This window comes from Nerophis ophidion, linkage group LG09 (genome assembly GCF_033978795.1).
Source record: "Nerophis ophidion isolate RoL-2023_Sa linkage group LG09, RoL_Noph_v1.0, whole genome shotgun sequence".
Lineage (NCBI taxonomy): Eukaryota > Metazoa > Chordata > Actinopteri > Syngnathiformes > Syngnathidae > Nerophis > Nerophis ophidion.
This window is the reverse complement of record NC_084619.1, coordinates 35220069-35239546: the sequence shown is the minus strand read 5'-3', so window position 1 is coordinate 35239546 and position 19478 is coordinate 35220069. Positions and strand designations below refer to the sequence as shown.

The 19478-nt window shown below is 39.8% G+C and overlaps 1 long non-coding RNA gene across 1 annotated transcript in view; it reads right to left on the bottom strand.

Moving 5' to 3' along the window:
* The window catches only part of LOC133559279 (uncharacterized), a 33167-nt gene extending 25012 nt beyond the window's left edge, over positions 1-8155 (bottom strand). The window contains exon 1 of the long non-coding RNA XR_009808138.1: positions 7761-8155. This is a non-coding gene — a long non-coding RNA (uncharacterized LOC133559279). The remainder of the gene's footprint in view (positions 1-7760) is intronic.
* Positions 8156-19478: the final 11323 nt, after the last annotated feature.

Below are 19478 nucleotides of genomic sequence, written 5' to 3'. Positions count from 1 at the left end.
ATAAATTCAATTATTTTTTTACTTTGCTTCTTATAACTTTCAGAAAGACAATTTTAGAGAAAAAATACAACCTTAAAAATGATTTTAGGATTTTTAAACACATATACCTGTTAAATTCCTTCCTCTTCTTTCCTGACAATTTAAATCAATGTTCAAGTATTTTTATGTTTTTTATTGTAAAGAATAATAAATACATTTTAATTTAATTCTTCATTTTAGCTTCTGTTTTTTCGACAAAGAATATTTGTGAAATATTTCTTCAAACTTATTATGAATTAAATTAAAAAAAAATATTCTGGCATATCTAGAAAATCTGTAGAATCACATTTAAATCTCATTTCAAAGTCTTTTGAATTTCTTTTAAAATTTTTGTTCTGGAAAAACTAGAAGAAATAATGATTTGTCTTTGTTAGAAATATAGCTTTGTCCAATTTGTTATATATTTTAACAAAGTGCAGGTTGGATTATAACCTATTTAAAACATGTCATTAAAATTCTAAAATTAATCTTAATCAGGAAAAATGACTAATGATGTTCCATAAATTCTTTTTTTAATTTTTTCTAAAAGATTCAAATTAGCTAGTTTTTATTTTTATTTTTTTTCGGTTGCATTTTGAAGTTTAAAGAGTCGAAATAGAAGATAAACTATGTTTCAAAATGCAATTTTCATTTTTTTCCTGTTTTCTCCTCTTTTAAATCGTTCAATTAAGTGTTTTTTTCATCATTTATTCACTACAAAAAACTTCCGTAAAAGGAAAAAAAATGTATGACGGAATGGCAGACAGAAATACCCATTTTTTTTGTATAGATTTATTTATTAAACGTAAATTGAGCAAATTGGCTATTTCTGGCAATGTATTTAAGTGTGTATCAAACTAGTAGCCCTTCGCATTAATCAGTACCCAAGAAGTAGCTTTTGGTTTCAAAAAGGTCGGTGACCCCTGATGTAAAATATTGCTGAACCCCTTGACTAGTTGACTTAAGGTCTGTCCCCATCCATTGGGACGTTTCAAGGTGTAAAATATATTCCGCCTTGGACGCTGTGTATTTTATTGTGAAAATAAATTACATGTTGTGATTTGTACCAATGCATGAGTTTATGGTGCAGGGCAGCAGACTGTCCAGCATGTCCACAGGCAGTGGCAGCTGTACCCACCGTGGCAGCAGCCATTACACATGTCGTGGGAATCTGGGGTTAGACAACTTTTTATTTCTGTCAAGGTTCCCAAACCCAAGGTGATTTATTGGAATAACAGGACAGAGAGTAACAGGAGTGAGTATTTAGCATATCTAACAAAGGCTAGCCAGTGCAGCTGTGCCAAGTGTATATTGGAGTGAATTAGTGAATTACTGTATTTCCTTGAATTGCCGCCGGGGCGATAATTATTTTAAAACCTATTCTCACTCCTGCGCTTACCAAAGGCATGCGGTAAAAGTAAGCATGCGCTAATTATTTCAAAACCTCTTCTCACTCCTGCGCTTACCAAAGGCATGCGGTAAAAGTAAGCATGCGCTAATTATTTCAAAACCTCTTCTCACTCCTGCGCTTACCAAAGGCATGCGGTAAAAGTAAGCATGCGCTAATTATTCTAAAACCGCTTCTCACTCCTGCGCTTACCAAAGGCATGCGGTAAAAGTAAGCATGCGCCAATTAATCTAAAACCTCTTCTCACTCCGGCACTTACCAAAGGCATGCGGTATAAGTAAGCATGCGCTAATTATTTTAAAACCGCTTCTCACTCCTGCGCTTACCAAAGGCATACGGTAAAAGTAAGCATGCGCTAATTAATTTAAAACATCTTCTCTCTCCGGCGCTTACCAAAGGCATGCGGTAAAAGTAAGCATGCGCTAACTAAAACCTCTTCTCACTCCGGCACTTACCAAATGCATGCGGTAAAAGTAGGCATGCGCTAATTAATTTAAAACCTCTTCTCACTCCTGCGCTTACCAAAGGCATGCGGTCAAAGTAAGCATGCGCTAATTGATCTAAAACCTCTTCTCACTCCGGCACTTACCAAAGGCATGCGGTAAAAGTAAGCATGCGCTAATTAATTTAAAACCTCTTCTCACTCCTGCGCTTACCAAAGGCATGCGGTAAAAGTAAGCATGCGCTAATTGATCTAAAACCTCTTCTCACTCCGGCACTTACCAAAGGCATGCGGTAAAAGTAAGCATGCGCTAATTATTTTAAAACCTCTTCTCACTCCTGCGCTTACCAAAGGCATGCGGTAAAAGTAAGCATGCGCTAATTATTTTAAAACCGCTTCTCACTCCTGCGCTTACCAAAGGCATGCGGTAAAAGTAAGCATGCGCTAATTAATCTAAAACCTCTTCTCACTCCGGCACTTACCAAAGGCATGTGGTAAAAGTAAGCATGCGCTAATTATTTTAAAAACTCTTCTCACTCCGGCGCTTACCAAAGGCATGCGGTAAAAGTAAGCATGCGCTAATTAATTTAAAACCTCTTCTCACTCCGGCGCTTACCAAAGGCATGCGGTAAAAGTAAGCATGCGCTAATTATTTCAAAACCTCTTCTCACTCCTGCGCTTACAAAAGGCATGCGGTAAAAGTAAGCATGTGCTAATTAATCTAAAACCTCTTCTCACTCCGGCACTTACCAAAGGCATGCGGTAAAAGTAAGCATGCGCTAATTATTTTAAAACCGCTTCTCACTCCTGCGCTTACCAAAGGCATGCGGTAAAAGTAAGCATGCGCTAATTAATCTAAAACCTCTTCTCACTCCGGCACTTACCAAAGGCATGTGGTAAAAGTAAGCATGCGCTAATTATTTTAAAAACTCTTCTCACTCCTGCGCTTACCAAAGGCATGCGGTAAAAGTAAGCATGCGCTAATTAATCTAAAACCTCTTCTCACTCCGGCACTTACCAAAGGCATGCGGTAAAAGTAAGCATGCGCTAATTATTTTAAAACCTCTTCTCACTCCGGCACTTACCAAAGGCATGCGGTAAAAGTAAGCATGCGCTAATTACTTTAAAACCTCTTCTCACTCCTGCGCTTACCAAAGGCATGCAGTAAAAGTAAGCATGCGCTAATTATGTCAAAGGCTCTTCTCACTCCGGCACTTACCAAAGGCATGCGGTAAAAGTAAGCATGCGCTAATTATTTTAAAACCTCTTCTCACTCCTGCGCTTGCCAAAGGCATGTGGTAAAAGTAAGCATGCGCTAATTAATTTAAAACATCTTCTCTCTCCGGCGCTTACCAAAGGCATGCGGAAAAAGTAAGCATGCGCTATCTATTTTAAAACCTCTTCTCACTCCTGCGCTTGCCAAAGGCATGTGGTAAAAGTAAGCGTGTGCTGATTAATCTAAAACCTCTTCTCACTCCGGCACTTACCAAAGGCATGCGGTAAAAGTAAGCATGCGCTAATTATTTTAAAAACTCTTCTCACTCCTGCGCTTACCAAAGGCATGCGGTAAAAGTAAGCATGCGCTAATTAATTTAAAACCTCTTCTCACTCCTGCGCTTACCAAAAGCATGCGGTAAAAGTAAGCATGCGCTAATTGATCTAAAACCTCTTCTCACTCCGGCAATTACCAAAGGCATGCGGTAAAAGTAAGCATGCGCTAATTATTTTAAAACCTCTTCTCACTCCTGTGCTTACCAAAGGCATGCGGTAAAAGTAAGCATGCACTAATTATTTTAAAACCTCTTCTCACTCCTGCGCTTACCAAAGGCATGCGGTAAAAGTAAGCATGCGCTAATTATTTCAAAACCTTTTCTCACTCCTGCGCTTACCAAAGGCATGTGGTAAAAGTAAGCATGCGCTAATTAATTTAAAACCTCTTCTCTCTCCGGCGCTTACCAAAGGCATGCGGTAAAAGTAAGCATGCGTTATCTATTTTAAAACCTTTTCTCACTCCTGCGCTTGCCAAAAGCATGTGGTAAAAGTAAGCATGTGCTAGTTAATCTAAAACCTCTTCTCACTTCGGCACTTACCAAAGGCATGCGGTAAAAGTAAGCATGCGATAAATATTTTAAAACCTCTTCTCACTCCTGTGCTTACCAAAGGTATGCGGTAAAAGTAAGCATGCGTTAATTAATTTAAAATCTCTTTTCACTCCGGCGCTTACCAAAGGCATGCGGTAAAAGTAAGCATGCGCTAATTATTTCAAAACCTTTTCTCACTCCTGCGCTTACAAAAGGCATGCGGTAAAAGTAAGTGTGTGCTAATTAATCTAAAACCTCTTCTCACTCCGGCACTTACCAAAGGCATGCGGTAAAAGTATGCATGCGCTAATTATTTTAAAACCGCTTCTCACTCCTGCGCTTACCAAAGGTATGTGGTAAAAGTAAGCATGCGCTAATTAATTTAAAACCTCTTCTCACTCCTGCGCTTACCAAAGGCATGCGGTAAAAGTAAGCATGCGCTAATTGATCTAAAACCTCTTCTCACTCCGGCACTTACCAAAGGCATGCGGTAAAAGTAAGCATGCGCTAATTATTTTAAAACCTCTTCTCACTCCTGTGCTTACCAAAGGCATGCGGTAAAAGTAAGCATGCGCTAATTATTTTAAAACCTCTTCTCACTCCTGCGCTTACCAAAGGCATGCGTGAGCAAATAGTCAAACAGTTTAGGAACAACGTTTCTCAAAGTGCAATTGCAAGAATTTTAGGGATTTCAACATCTACGGTCCATAATATCATCAAAAGGTTCAGAGATTCAGGAGAAATCACTCCACGTAAGCGGCATGGCCGGAAACCAACATTGAATGACCGTGACCTTCGAATCCTCAGACGGCACTGTATCAAAAACCGACATCCATCTCTAAAGGATATCACCACATGGGCTCAGGAACACTTCAGAAAACCACTGTCACTGAATACAGTTGGTCGCTACATCTGTAAGTGCAAGTTAAAGCTCTACAATGCAAAGCCAAACCCATTTATCAACAATATCTTGAAACGCCGCTGGCTTCTCTGGGCCCGAGATCATCTAAGATAGACTGATGCAAAGTGGAAAAGTGTTCTGTGGTCTGATGAGTCCACATTTCAAATTGTTTTTGGAAATATTTGACATTGTGTCATCAAAAGGTAAGCAAACCAGACTGTTATCGACGCAAATTTCAAAAGCCAGCATCTGTGATGGTATGGGGGTGCATTAGTGCCCAAGGCATAGGCAACTTACACATCTGTGAAGGCACCATTAATGCTGAAAGGTACATACAGCTTTTGGAACAACATATGCTGCCATCTAAGCGCCGTCTTTTTCATGGACGCCCCTGCTTATTTCAACAATACAATGACAAGCCACATCCGGCATGTGTTACAACAGCGTGGCTTCGTAAAAAAAGACTGCGGGTACTTTCCTGGCCCACCTGCAGTCCAGACCTGTCTCCCATCGAAAATGTGTGGCGCATTATAAAGGGTAAAATACGACAGCGGAGACCCCGGACTGTTGAAACACTGAAGCTCTACACAAAACAAGAATGGGAAAGAATTCCACTTTCAAAGCTTCAACAATTGGTTCCTTCGGTTTATTAAATGTTGTTGAAAGAAAAGATGATGTAACACAGTGGTGAACATGCCCTTTCCCAACTACTTTGGCATGTGTTGCAGCCATGAAATTCTAAGTTAATTATTATTTGCAAAAAAAAAATAATAATACGTTTATGAGTTTGAAAATCAGATATGTTGTCTTTGTAGCATATTCAATTGAATATGGGTTAAATAGGATTTGCAAATCATTGTATTCCGTTTATATTTACATCCAACGCAATTTCCCAACTCATATGGAAACGGGGTTTGTAATTTTATGTGGCTCATAACATGTTTTTGAGAGGTCATCCACATAATATGAAATGGCCTGCTACATCATTTTAAGTGGTTACCACATCATTTTATGTGGACCAGAACATCATTTTAAATGGCCCTCTACATCATTTTAAGTGGCCAGCCACATCATTAGATTTGACCCACCACCTCATTAGGAGTGGCTCACCTTTTAAATGGCCCACTACTTAATTTGAAGTGGCCCAACACTTCATTTCAAGTGGCCCAACACTTCATTTGAAATGGGTCACCACATCCTTTAAAGTGGGCCTCCACATAATTTCAAGTGGCCAGCCACATCATTTTTGTTGTTTTACTCGATAATACATGATATACAATAGTTTTTTTTTTGTTTTTTCATGTTAAATCTTAAACAAAATCAACAAACATGCAATGTTTTTTATTTTTCATTTTAACCCTATGAAGGCCTTTTGAACAAATTATGTCACTGTTGTCTATAAGAATACATTTGTGTAACATGAATTATATTACGAAATTGTACCAGTGACATCAAAAGGGTCAAATTTAAATGTTAGATATTTTTGTTTAGGATTGAAGTTAGTTGAGAAATCTGACCAAAAGAATGAAGAAAAAAATGTCTAAATGTTTTTACAGCCTTCAAAAACTCAATCATTTTTATGTTGTGTTCAGCTTTGAGGTGAGTTAGAATCAGAAGTCCCTACAGGGTTACAATAATTGTTTAATTATATTTGTCAATTACAAACCCCGTTTCCATATGAGTTGGGAAATTGTGTAAGATGTAAATATAAACGGAATACAATGATATGCAAATCATTTTCAACCCATATTCAATTGAATGCACTACTAACACAAGCTATTTGATGTTCAAACTCATAAACTTTCTTTTTTTTTTTTTGCAAATAATTCTTAGAATTTCATGGCTGCAACACGTGCCAAAGTAGTTGGGAAAGGGCATGTTCACCACTGTGTTACATCACCTTTTCTTTTAACAACACTCAATAAACGTTTGGGAACTGAGGAAACTAATTGTTGAAGCTTTGAAAGTGGAATTGTTTCCAATTCTTGTTTTATGTAGACCTTCAGTCGTTCAACAGTCCAGGGTCTCCGCTGTCGTATTTTACGCTTCATAATGGGCCACACATTTTCTATAGGAGACAGGTCTGGACTGCAGGCGGGCCAGGAAAGTACCTGCACTCTTTTTTTACGAAGCCACGCTGTTGTAACACTTGTCTTGCTAAAATAAGCAGGGCGTCCATGATAACGTTGCTTGGATGACAACATATGTTGCTCCAAAACCTGTATGGACCTTTCAGCATTAATGGTGCCTTCACAGATGTGTAAGTTACCCATGCTTTGGCCACAAATACACCCTCCATACCATCACAGATGCTGGCTTTTGAACTTTGCGCCTATAACAATCCGAATGGTTATTTTTCTCTTTGTTCTGGAGGACACCACATCCTCTGTTTCCAAATATAATTTGAAATGTAGACACGTCAGACCACAGAACACCTTTCCACTTTGCATCAGTCCATCTTAGGTGAGCTCGGCCCCAGGTAAGCTGTCGGCGTTTCAGGATGTTGTTGATAAATGGGTTTGGCTTTGCATAGTAGAGTTTTAACTTGCACTTACAGATGTAGCGACCAACTGTTGTTACTGACAGTGGCTTTATGAAGTGTTCCTGAGCCCATGTGATGATATCCTTTACACACTGATGTCGGTTTTTGATGCAGTACCGACTGACTGATCAAAAGTCCATAATATCATCGCTTACGTGCAGTGATTTCTCCAGATTCTCTGAACTTTTTGATGATTTTACGGACCGTAGATGGTAAAATTGTTATGGTTTTCAACTGGGAAAGGCGACGGTAGAGCAGTGGGATGTCAAATTCAATTGGTTTATTTAGAACTTGATGATTACGTGGAGTGTGTATGATACTATGTGTCTGCATTCATGGCTACGTGTTGAATTATCATATGTAAATACCGTGAGGGTTGTTGAGGTGCGTGTTGGATGAAATGGCGTCCAAATCCGAAAGGGAGCAAGCCAGATGAAGTCCAAAGTTCAAGCGAGGGGGCAAAGGCAGGAGAGCGAGTTCAAAGTCCAAAAACGAGGTCGGGGATCCAGGAAGGAAGCAGCGGTGGTGACACGACACTGTGGGAAGAGCAGGAGAAGCAGGGATCAGGGAAAACACAAGGGCACAAGGAAATAGGCAACGAGCAAGTTTAGGAGTAGTATACGTTCCGACATCGAGGATTCAGCGTCGGCAATCTTTATACTGCCCTCCCTCATCAACATCAGGTGTGTCAGGTGTGGACTGTCGCCGGCTGGGACGGAGAATGGGCGTGGGCCACTTGATGAGTGCGGGGGCGTGTTTGGAGTTTGCAGTGGAGTCTCTGCGTGCTCTTGCAGCAGCGGTAAACACAGAGTGTGTGTGTGTGTGACACAACAAAAATCCCTAAATTCCTTGCAATAGCTCGTTGAGAAATGTTGTTCTAAAACTGCTCGACAATTTTCTTACAAAGTGGTGACCCTCACCCCATCCTTGTTTGTGAATGACTTAGCATTTCATGAAAGCTGTTTTCATACCCAATCATGGGCCCCAACTGTTCCCAATTAGCCTGCACACCTGTGGGATGTTCCATATAAGTGTTTGATGAGCATTCCTCAACTTTATCAGTATTTATTGTCCCCTTTCCAAACTTTTTGGTCATGTGTTGCTGGCATCAAATTCTAAAGTTAATGATTATTTGCAAAAATAAAAAAAGTTTATCAGTTTGAACATCAAATATGTTGTCTTTGTAGCATATTTAACTGAATATGGGTTGAAAATGATTTGCAAATCATTGTATTCCGTTTATATTTACATCTAACACAATTTCCCAACTCATATGGAAACGGGGTTTGTATGCAATCAGGGGCAGCACGGTGTAAGAGGGGTTAGTGCATGTGCCTCACAATACGAAGATCCTGCGCTTGGGATCTTTCTGTGGAGTTTGGATGTTCTCCCCGTGACTGCGTGGGTTCCCTCCGGGTACTCCGGCTTCCTCCCACCTCCAAAGACATGCACCTGGGGATAGATTGATTGGCAACATTAAATTGGCCCTAGTGTGTGAATGTTGTCTGTCTATCTGTGTTGGCGACTTGTCCAGGGTGTGCACCGCCTTCCGCCCGGATGCAACTGAGATAGGCTCCAGCACCCCCTGTGACCCCTAAAAGGACAAGCAGTAGAATGGATGGGTGCATGAAATGTGTGATATATAACCTCGCCTTTTTATAATTCAGCAATGAATTACTCCCTCTTCAAATGTGCCACAGTCTGGTGTCAGGTTTCAAATGATTGTTGTGCAACATGGACTACTTTAATGAAAAGCCCTGCAGTGCACAGGCTCATAGACACGTGGAAGAATGTGTCATACGCAGCAGTCAAGAGCTGACACTGAAGCAAAAAGTCCCAAAAGTTTAACCTGGTGTACAGAATGTGATTCAGACTAACCTGATGCCAGCTGGGTGAGTCATGCAGACTGGAATGTACCTCACTAAAGCACGAGGAGCGAAGGTGAACATGTGACAAACACATTGTAAAATGTGACACTTGCCTTCCATGTGTCCATTTTACACCACGACTTTTTGAACATTCTGCAGAAGAAGTATAAAACATACAAACGTAAATGTGACAATCATCCCTTGTGCTTCTTTTATCCTGTGTGTGTGGGCTGTGGGTTTCTATAAAAGGGTGGAGGAAGGAGGAGGGTTTTGTGGGCCTTTCTACCTTGGAAAATATGCACAGGTCTGAAAAGAAGAAATATTTTTTGGCTCGCTAATTCAAGTTTTTTTTTTTTCTTTAAACTTTTTCAAGGGTAACATGTATTAATTGTATAAGTGTGTTTTTCCCTGATCTGGTACATTCACAGTATGAGTTGGTATTCCAAACTGCTGTGGAATGACTGAACAAATACAGTATATATCCATGGCGTGATGTTTATTCTGACATAGCAAAAGTGTGTGTGCGTGTGTGTGTCCAGGCCATGAATCGACCAGATTGTGGTTGGTACAGGAATGTGTGTGTCATTATTGTCACAGGAAATTTCTCTCAACCAAACTGACAGCTCAGCCTCTGACTAATTTAACCAAGCCCACATCTTGTCTTACAGGACAGTTTAACTGAACATTCTAGATATGAAATCCCAGAAGACCAATCCCTTATGGCCTGATTTACTAAGATCCAAACAACATGCGGTAAACAAAGCTATACAATTGCGGGTATTATTAGTGGGCGTGTTCCGTGTGATTCATCAAGACTGTGTATGCAATTGGAAAGTGGTGCATATACATTCACTGTACAAACATACATATATACATACTGTACATATACAAGTACATATACATACCTACACTCATGCACATAATCATGTTTCATCAAACATATATAAACGTTGTTACCCTGGGGTAAACTGGGTAACACATGGCACACTGACAAAGCTTAAACTATTGTTACTATAACAATCTACAAGGTTAATATAGGTTGCTTCTCTTTCTTCCCCTCCATTTTTATGCATTATTTTGTATCTCTTGTTATCATTACGTATATGTATTGTTGCATTTGAACAACTGCTTTGTTGATAATAGAGGCAAATTATTGGTATTGTTCATTATCAATAGCGCTTTTTCTATTGGTATTTGTATTGCTGTAGTGTAATAATACTCATTGTCGTTTCTGTATTATTATTTATTTGGCTAACTGCTTCTTAGCTATCACTTTTACGCTCATATTTGTACATATCCTATTTGTTGATGTTGCTCTATTGTTGTTGTTGTTATTATTGTGTTTGCTGTTGTTGTTTGTGTCTCTCTGTCTAATCCCCCTCTTCTCCCCACAGTTTCCCCCTCTGTCTTCCTTTTTTTTCTCAGTAAACTTGTAGTTGTACGTGGTTATAATGTATTGCTAGGACAAGACTTTTGCATTGTACTGTAAGTGAATATATTTATTCATGTTTATCACTACATTGCTGCCATTGCCTTCTACGTGAATGTAATTTTACCAACATGGCAGAAGACATTGTCTATCATTAGAACCACTTCACTCAACACGGACGTCAAAAGGTTGTCAAAGTCCACCTTTTAATCATTCACACACAGCATCATCATTTTGGAATGAGGATGAAGGGATAGAAGAAAGACTGATACAAGACCTGTAATTCATATCAATATCCGCCTTGTGGTCAACCTAACATGTACTGTAAAGAAATGGTGGTTCTTTGGTCCAAAAATTGCATAGAATATGTTTTACAGATAGTTTGCACGCTGCTTTCTGACTGTTTCTTCAGGATGCAGCATTTTGTGGGCGGTCTTCTTTACATGGCTCCACTTTGACTGTGCCTTCTCCCTTACACCCATGTTTTAGTTTTTAGCGATTCCATATGGAGTCTACTGACAAATACACTGTATAAGTTCGAACTCTGTGCTACTTTGTATTAGAAATGGCAACAGCAAAGGATGCATGTGCATGTACGAGTCAACCTGCCCAGCAACAATAGGATAGAGAGAAAGGAGAAGGCAATATTATTTTATAAATACTGTATCTCTATAATGCCTATATATTCTGATTTCAGATCCCAAATACTCAACAGCAGTTATTAATAGGTAAGAAAAGTCGATTTTGTATTAATAGGGCCCCTTCAAAGTCAAAAACATTTATTCCTTTAAATTCATATTCTGACCACTTTACATTGATTTTGTTGGTGCTTTTTGTAAAGAAATAATAAAAAATTAAAACATATAGTTTGGGGTTTTTGTCTGGATATGTTATAGTTTAGATACAGTAATCCCTTCTTGTAAAGTCAAAAACCCAAATAAGGTTTTGACATGACTTTTGAAAAACTGGTTTTAACCAAATTGATGCAATATTAGTTGGTTAGTGCATGCATACATACCAAGTGTGTGTGTACGGGGCAGTGAAGTTGGGTTTATTAATGTTGTGGGTGTTATGATAGGACGGAAAAGCAGAGATGAGACCATTTCCAAAAACAACAATATATATAAACAAAAGACGCACTCACAAGGAGTGGGGAAACACACGGCACAACTCCACCGAGACGAAGCCAAGATGGAGAACGATGATCACAGGTAAGCGCCAAAGTGACTGGAACACATCTTTGGAGGTGAGTGAAGCATCGACAATTAACTGGCCAAGATTGAGTATAAGTAGACCAGACCACAAATTGGCTGCAGGTGTGCCAGAGAGGCTCCACCCCAAAACTGCAAAAACCATGTGCTGCAACAGAGAGCAGAAAATATAAAAGAGGGCCCAGAATTTGGTGCCACACTCAAAGAACAACATACAGCACTTAATGTCTAAACCGCATGCAACACAAGTGAGTACACCCTAAGTGAAAATACCCAAATTGTGTCTTGATTGTGCTGTAATTCTCCTAAGTATGGACTTCATTGGTGCTTTAAAGGTTGTTACAGGATCCTTTTGCACTCCTCCAACTTGGAGCTTGCGGATGTAAAAGACCTTGCGCTCCTCTGCCTTCACCTTGCAGAAATGTTAAGGGTGTACTCACTTTTGTGAAGGATTGGATAGGAAACCACCTACACAATTCAGAGAACTAAGTCCTGTATGGTGAATTCTAACAATTCTGCAAAATTGTTCAGTACTGGGAATTCCTTTCGAGTGGAACAAATTCAAACAATGTTCCAAATCAGCCTGTTCTTAGAATCCTATTTAGGAGCAATTTGGGGGAAGGGGGAGGAAGTCTACGGAGTCCTGCCATGACATTGTGCAATTGTTTAGCCACTTTCACCGCTCATGGATTCTAACATTCCATTTTCCATGTCAAGCAACAATAATCGGTCATTCATAAGGTTTGTATGTCCATAAACATATGCTCTTCTTTAACGTTTGTGTTCTCTCAAACAGCTGTGTCAGTGTTGCTGATTTAACCTCAGGGATTATGCATGTAGATTTAAGAGGCCACTGCACAATTATTGTTGTCCCGGATTTTACTCTTTGAAGAGTTGAGGCGCAAAAAGCGATAAAAACCATTCTGCCGACTTTGAGCTATGAGCACCACAAAATAGGTTACACCGTTCTCTACCAGCAGGTAAAATCAAAAAAGTGACTTATCTTTCTCATTCCACTGTTGAATATTCCGTTGAACTGCAGAAAACAACGAGCGCCCTGCTCTTTTTGTGGCACAGACAGAAAAATCCATCAGACCAATCAGTGCATCAAAATGTAAGCATTACTCTATAGTGGCATTTTTAAGCGTAACAATAGCTAAATAAAAATATATATATCAATAGTATTGGCTCTCAGAGAAGACCAAACCAATCAGAGCGCGCCGTTTAGTATCAAGGCAACTGATTGGCTCTGCCTTAGGCAGCATTACTGTATTGCTTGGATTTACATGACGTTACGGCTGGCTCGTGTCTTTCTCATTAATTACAGTATGTGTGTTGGTCAAACCAGCATCTGATCTCAATGGGTACTGGGCGTCATTTAGCCTCTCTCAAAGAAAAATTTTCTATGCACGCATTTTTTTCGTCTGTACAAACCATTAAAGGCCTACTGAAACCCACTCTTACCGACCACGCAGTCTGATAGTTTATATATCAATGATGAAATATTAACATTGCAACACATGCCAATACGGCCTTTTTAGTTTACTAAATTGCAATTTTAAATTTCGCGCGAAGTATCCTGTTGAAAAGGTCGCGATATGATGACGCGTGCGCGTGACGTCACGGATTGTAGCGGGCATTTTGTTCCAGCCCGATCCCAGTTATAAGTAGTCTGCTTTAATCGCATAATTCCACAGTATTCTGGACATCTGTGTTCTTGAATCTTTTGCAATTTGTTCAATTAATAATGGAGATGTCAAAAAAGAAAGATGTAGGTGGGAAGCGATGTATTGCAGCTTCCTTTAGCAACACAAACACAGGCGGTGTTTCCTTGGTTACATTCCCAAAGGTGAAGCTTTACTATGGAACAAAGCGGTCAAGCGAACATGGTTCCCGACCACATGTCAACCGGCAGGTTTCGGTGAGAAAATTGTGGTGATAAGTCGGCTCTTACGGTCGACATGAGCAGAGCTTGCGTCATTCACCTTGCACCTATCAAAGAGGCAGCTTCCTTCAGAGACACTGGCGGTCACCACACCCGTGGTCACACTGCACCGACTTTCAGGTACCATATAATCTCACTACAACATTAGTAACTCAATAAGAAGATAAAGGATTTTCCAGAAATATCCTAGTAAATGTTTCTAATAACATCTGAATCGCTCCCACTGCCCTGTCTTTTGTTATTCTAGTCCTTCACTCTAACTTTCCTCATCCACAAATCGTTTATCCTCGCTCAAATTAATGGGGAAATCGTCGCTTTCTCGGTCCGAATCGCTCTCGCTGCTGGTGGCCATGATTGTAAACAATGTTCAGATGTGAAGAGCTCCACAACCCGTGACGTCACGCGCACAGCGTCTGCTACTTCCGTTACAGCCAAAGCTTTTTTATTAGCGACTAAAAGTTGCAAACTTTATCGTCGATGTTCTCTACTAAATCCTTTCAGCAAAAATATGGGAATCTCGCGAAATGATCAAGTATGACACATAGAATGGACCTTCTATCCCCGTTTGAATAAGAAAATCTCATTTTAGTAGGCCTTTAAAATCTTGAAAAGGATAAATGTTTCTTCAGAGTTCCTCGAGAAGTAATCAAAAAAGGTGGAAGAGTGCAAGATTTTACGACGAGAAAAGTGGCACGTACTCCGGACCAACTTAGAGTCGAGTAGAGTCGAAAAACACACTAGTTTTCAGTGAATTGTTTGTTTGATTTTTTGATATACTTTACCCGTTTAGTACAGTATTTCCCATTGCAGTATTATCTTGATATTATTTACATTTTAACAAACAGAAACAAAAAAGTCAGAGTGGTCGGGGGGGGCGAAGGCCGTGGTTGGGGGCGTGGTTAATTCACCAACTCGAGTATTTCGTATATATATATATATATATATATATATATATATATATATATATATATATATATATATATATATATATATACACATATGTATGAAATACTTGACTTTAAGTGAATTCTAGCTATATATATTTATTTTATTATATATATAGAAATAAAATAAATAGTTGAATTTCAGACGGCACCTATCAAATACACAGTAATAAAAACACTGTTGTTCTACTAACTGTACTGTGCTTGCTGGTTACTAAAAAACAACAACAACACTTACCTTTCACTATTTGAGTAACCTTTGTTCTGCCAATTGTGTATTGGCGAGCGATGTCCGCATATGGGAACATCCTTGACGGATTTGTTGTAGACATCCGCAAATGAGAACGGGATGTTGCCTCCAGCTATCAGCATAGCCATCTTTGTTTCAGTATAAGATACACCATCGGGTCTCCATTTTGCGAGGTGGGCCATAATACTGGGTTGTGAATGAGGCTACGCTGCGGACGCTTTGTGCTTTGTTGACTGACCGTTCATGGCTGAGTATATCCGTTCACTGTGTTCAATGGAGAAGTCCAGCTGTTTTACAAAATTTACAGGCAACATACCCCTTCCCCTTCGAACTCTCCTGGATAAACTGAAATTCTTGTTTCCAATCGTTCTTGAACTTGCAAGCGTATTTCTTTTTTTTGCTCGTCGACGGTGTAATATATTGGGTTGGAGTCAATAACCAGGCTACGTGATGAAGTTACGTCTCTTTACTGTGGGCTTCAGGACAGACATTCTATTCTATGTACAGTAGATGGCAGTATTGTCCTGTTTAAGAGGGTCACAACATTGAGTAAGGTTCTCATGGAGCTGGAGTGGGCGTGGCCTCCAGCTCCGTCTGAATTTCGGGAGATTTTCGGAAGAAAATTCGTCCCGGGAGGTTTTCGGGAGACGCACTGAATTTCGGGAGTCTCCCGGAAAATCCGGGAGGGTAGGCAAGTATGCTTCTATGTCTCCCCTTTTGTTTGTTTTATACACAAAAGTGTCAGAGTACATATGACAACAGGACAAAAATCAAATATGGTGATAATTCAGTCATTGTTAGTTTGTTAAATGCATATGTAGTCATAAGTGTCAGCTGTCAGGTGCTCATTGTCGCAGATTGTTTACATGGACGCATCCTTGCAAGGCGCAAAAGTGACTCTTGGAATGCAACCTTACCGCAGCACAAACTACGCATATTTATTTTGACGCTGATGCCTTTGACCCAGCCACACACAAAGAAGTGGTAGACCTCCATGCTTTTCACAGTTGTCATCTGTTTTGTCGTGGAGAATGATGTCTGCAGCACCAGATAGTTTGACATGTCTGGGAACTCCACCGACGGATAATCCTCGATATCACAACACAAGTCTTTTTCTGATAAAGTATAGATATATTCTATTTCATAGATTGATTTTTTTGCTCGTCTCTGCTTTTTGAAGGAAGATCTAGACCCCTTGCGTACTTAAGGCTTTGTGTGCTGCTTGCTGCACAACAGCCATCTTGGCTTGGTTGACCACCACTGTTTCTCACTTCCGGGAAGAAGACGCATGACGGAATACAAGCAATTTTGATTAAAAGAGTGTAAACGTGACTAAATAATGTTATTTCATGTTTAAAGGGCTCTCACAATGTTGACAAATGTATTTAGAAGGCAATAAACAACCTTTCTATGCTCTAGCTATGAACATATTTTATTCCTAATTAAAGATTCCTATGTCGGGTTAATTCATTTATCATGTCTGGAACCAATCCACAGCAATAAACGAGGGTTGATTGTACTCAACAACCCAGGAAAAAGAGGCAAACCCAAAGATGGTCTGAGTGTTATGGTGTTAGAGCAATAAAGAGTGGAGACATAATGGCATAATGCTCTACTTGGGTTTGTCTACACAAGAAACAGAGTTTATGCTGGGTCACATTACTTTGACATTTGACATGCACACATGAGCGTTACTAAGGGACAAGTTTGATTGGCAGAAATTACGATTATTAACAGTCCGTTGTGTCCTTGAGCAAAACACTTCACCCTTGCTCCTGATGGGTCGAGGTTTGGGCCTTGCCTGGCAGCTCACGCCATCAGTAGTGTCATAGTGTCAAAGCTCTTTGAGTACCTTGAAGGTTCGAAAAGCGCTGAACAAGTTGTGGACGACTTTCCCTGTCGTCGCTCGGGTTCCACTGACCACCCAGGAAGGACATCTCTCTAGCAGGTTTGACTCTTTTATTTTTCAATGATATATGTCTTTTTCGCCGTCGTCGCTCCCACTGCTCGCGCTGCGTGTCCCGCATCTTGCTGTCTGCTTCTCTCCAGCCACTGCTGCGGACATTCCACCTCCTTCTGCCTCGATCCCTCCTCCTTCTCCCCTTTTATACAGTGTGAGGAGATACATCAATCGTGTCCTGGTGTGCGATCCACGCACCTGAATCTGATTGCGACGTCACTCCCGGTACGCCCCGCCTCTCCGCTCGGTCGTCATCTCCGTCTCCCTGTCGCCATCTTGGGCAGGGCTCCAGCGTGCCCCGCCCCCTGCTCGCTCGCCGGCTGCGCCTCCCCAGACAAGTATAACCCATTTACCATAAGTTGTGGGGATTGGGCAAAGAAGACATCATTCCTGGAGAATGGTTGAATTTGCGTGAATTCGTAAAACATCGCAAATTCCTGGTGATATGACAGGATACACACGCATTAATACAAAATCAAGTGGTTTTTTTTTTTTTTTGACAATTAGTCATTCTTTATAGAAAAAAGTTGATTACATTGTGCAGTGTTCTGTCTGACATGAACACACACATTGAATTAATGTTCACTGTACATTTTTCCGACACTGTACAGTTTTGAGAATATAAGAAAAATACAGTCCAATAATTTTTCATGCAAGATTATAATTTGAAAATCGCAATAATTCCACAATATTATTGTTGCCTTAGTCTCCTTGGTAGACACAAACTAGTTTGGACTTCCTTGGTGGTCAATTCAGGATGTAACTGAGTTCATTTGAGTTCTGCTGAATAGTGTCAGCAGTCTTTGAGAGATAGAAAGTCTATGTTGTGCATGAGCAGGAGTATTCTATGTTTACAATTAGACAGACGGTGTCCATTTACGGGAAAGACTCCCACAGAGCAGGGTGTAGTGCAAGCATTTATCTTCTCGTAAATCTGCCTCATTGCTGACTCTCATAAAGTAGAAAGACCAAAAAGATGGCGGACAATAAAATAAAAATGGCTTGCAAAGATGCAAAATCATGGTGATTAATACATGCTAACTTACGTGATGAGTAATGTCTATCTGGAGGAGAAAAAAACACTACTTTGCGATGTATTTTATGTTCACATTAAACACAGTTTTATCTGAGGTTTAACTAAAATTACAATGCTGAAAGATTGCTGTGAGGAAATAATGAGTCCGTGGTCTTTTGAGTATGTTTAATTTCATATTCAAGAACTACACCTGCTTAAACATCCTTTAACCACCACCTTGCTTATTCGGGAATAACAACCGTTTTGCCTGACATTACCACAGATGATCACAAAGTGCACAACTTTTTCCTTTTAGGACTTTGAGTTGATTGTTTTTTTTAATTTATTTTGATGAATGGATTATGGAATGATTAACCCATAAATGTCACCAGAAAACTCATCAAGTGGTTCAAAAAACTCCCATGGTAAGTTGGCTTACAAGGGGGGCAGCATAGCTCAGTTGGTAGAGCGCCGGTGCCAGCAACTTGAGGGTTCTGGGTTGGAGTCCCGCTGCTGCCATCCTAGTCACTGCTGTTGTGTCCTTGGGCAAAACACTTCACCCAGTGCCACCCACACTGGTTGAAATGTACCTTAGATCAGTGGTTCTCAAATGAGGGTACGCGTACCCCTGGGGGTAATTGAAGGTATGCCATGGGGTACGTGAGATTTAAAAAAAATATTCTCAACATAGCAACAATTCAAAAGTCCTTTATAGATATATTTATTGAATAATACTTAAACAAAATATGAATGTAAGTTCATAAACTGTGAAAAGAAATGCAACAATGCGATATTCAGTGTTGACAGCTAGATTTTTGGTGGACATGATCTATGAATATCGATGTTAAAGATGTATTTTTTTTGTGTGTAGAAATGTTCATGAATCCAGATGGATCTCTATTACAATCCCCAACGAGGGCACTTTAAGTTGATGGTTACTTTTATATACAATGGAATCACTTGTTTATTCTTCAACAAGTTTTTAGTTATTTTTATTTCTTTTTTTCCAAATAGTTCAAGAAAGACCACTAAAAATGAGCAATATTTTGCACTGGTATACAATTTAATAAATCAGAAACTGATGACATAGTGCTGTATATTACTTCTTTATCTCTTTTTTTCAATCAAAAATGCTTTGCTCTAATTAGGGGGTACTTGAATTTAAAAAATGTTCACAGGGGGTACATCACTGAAAAAAGGTTGAGAACCACTGCCTATGTAAAGCGCTTTGAGACACTAGAGAAAAGCGCTATATAAACACTCCTTTTGAAGTGTTTGGGATACGAGCCGGGTACATTTTTGCTTTGTTTTGTGTTACAAGCCAGCTTCAGATACCCCCCAGCCTCTAGTTGGCATAGAGAATGCCAGAGTGAACCCCTTGAGAGCCACCCAACATCCGGTGTCTCACTCCCTCACGTTAGACAAAAGCTAAACGTTGTTTTTCCAAGCATGAGAACAAAGAAA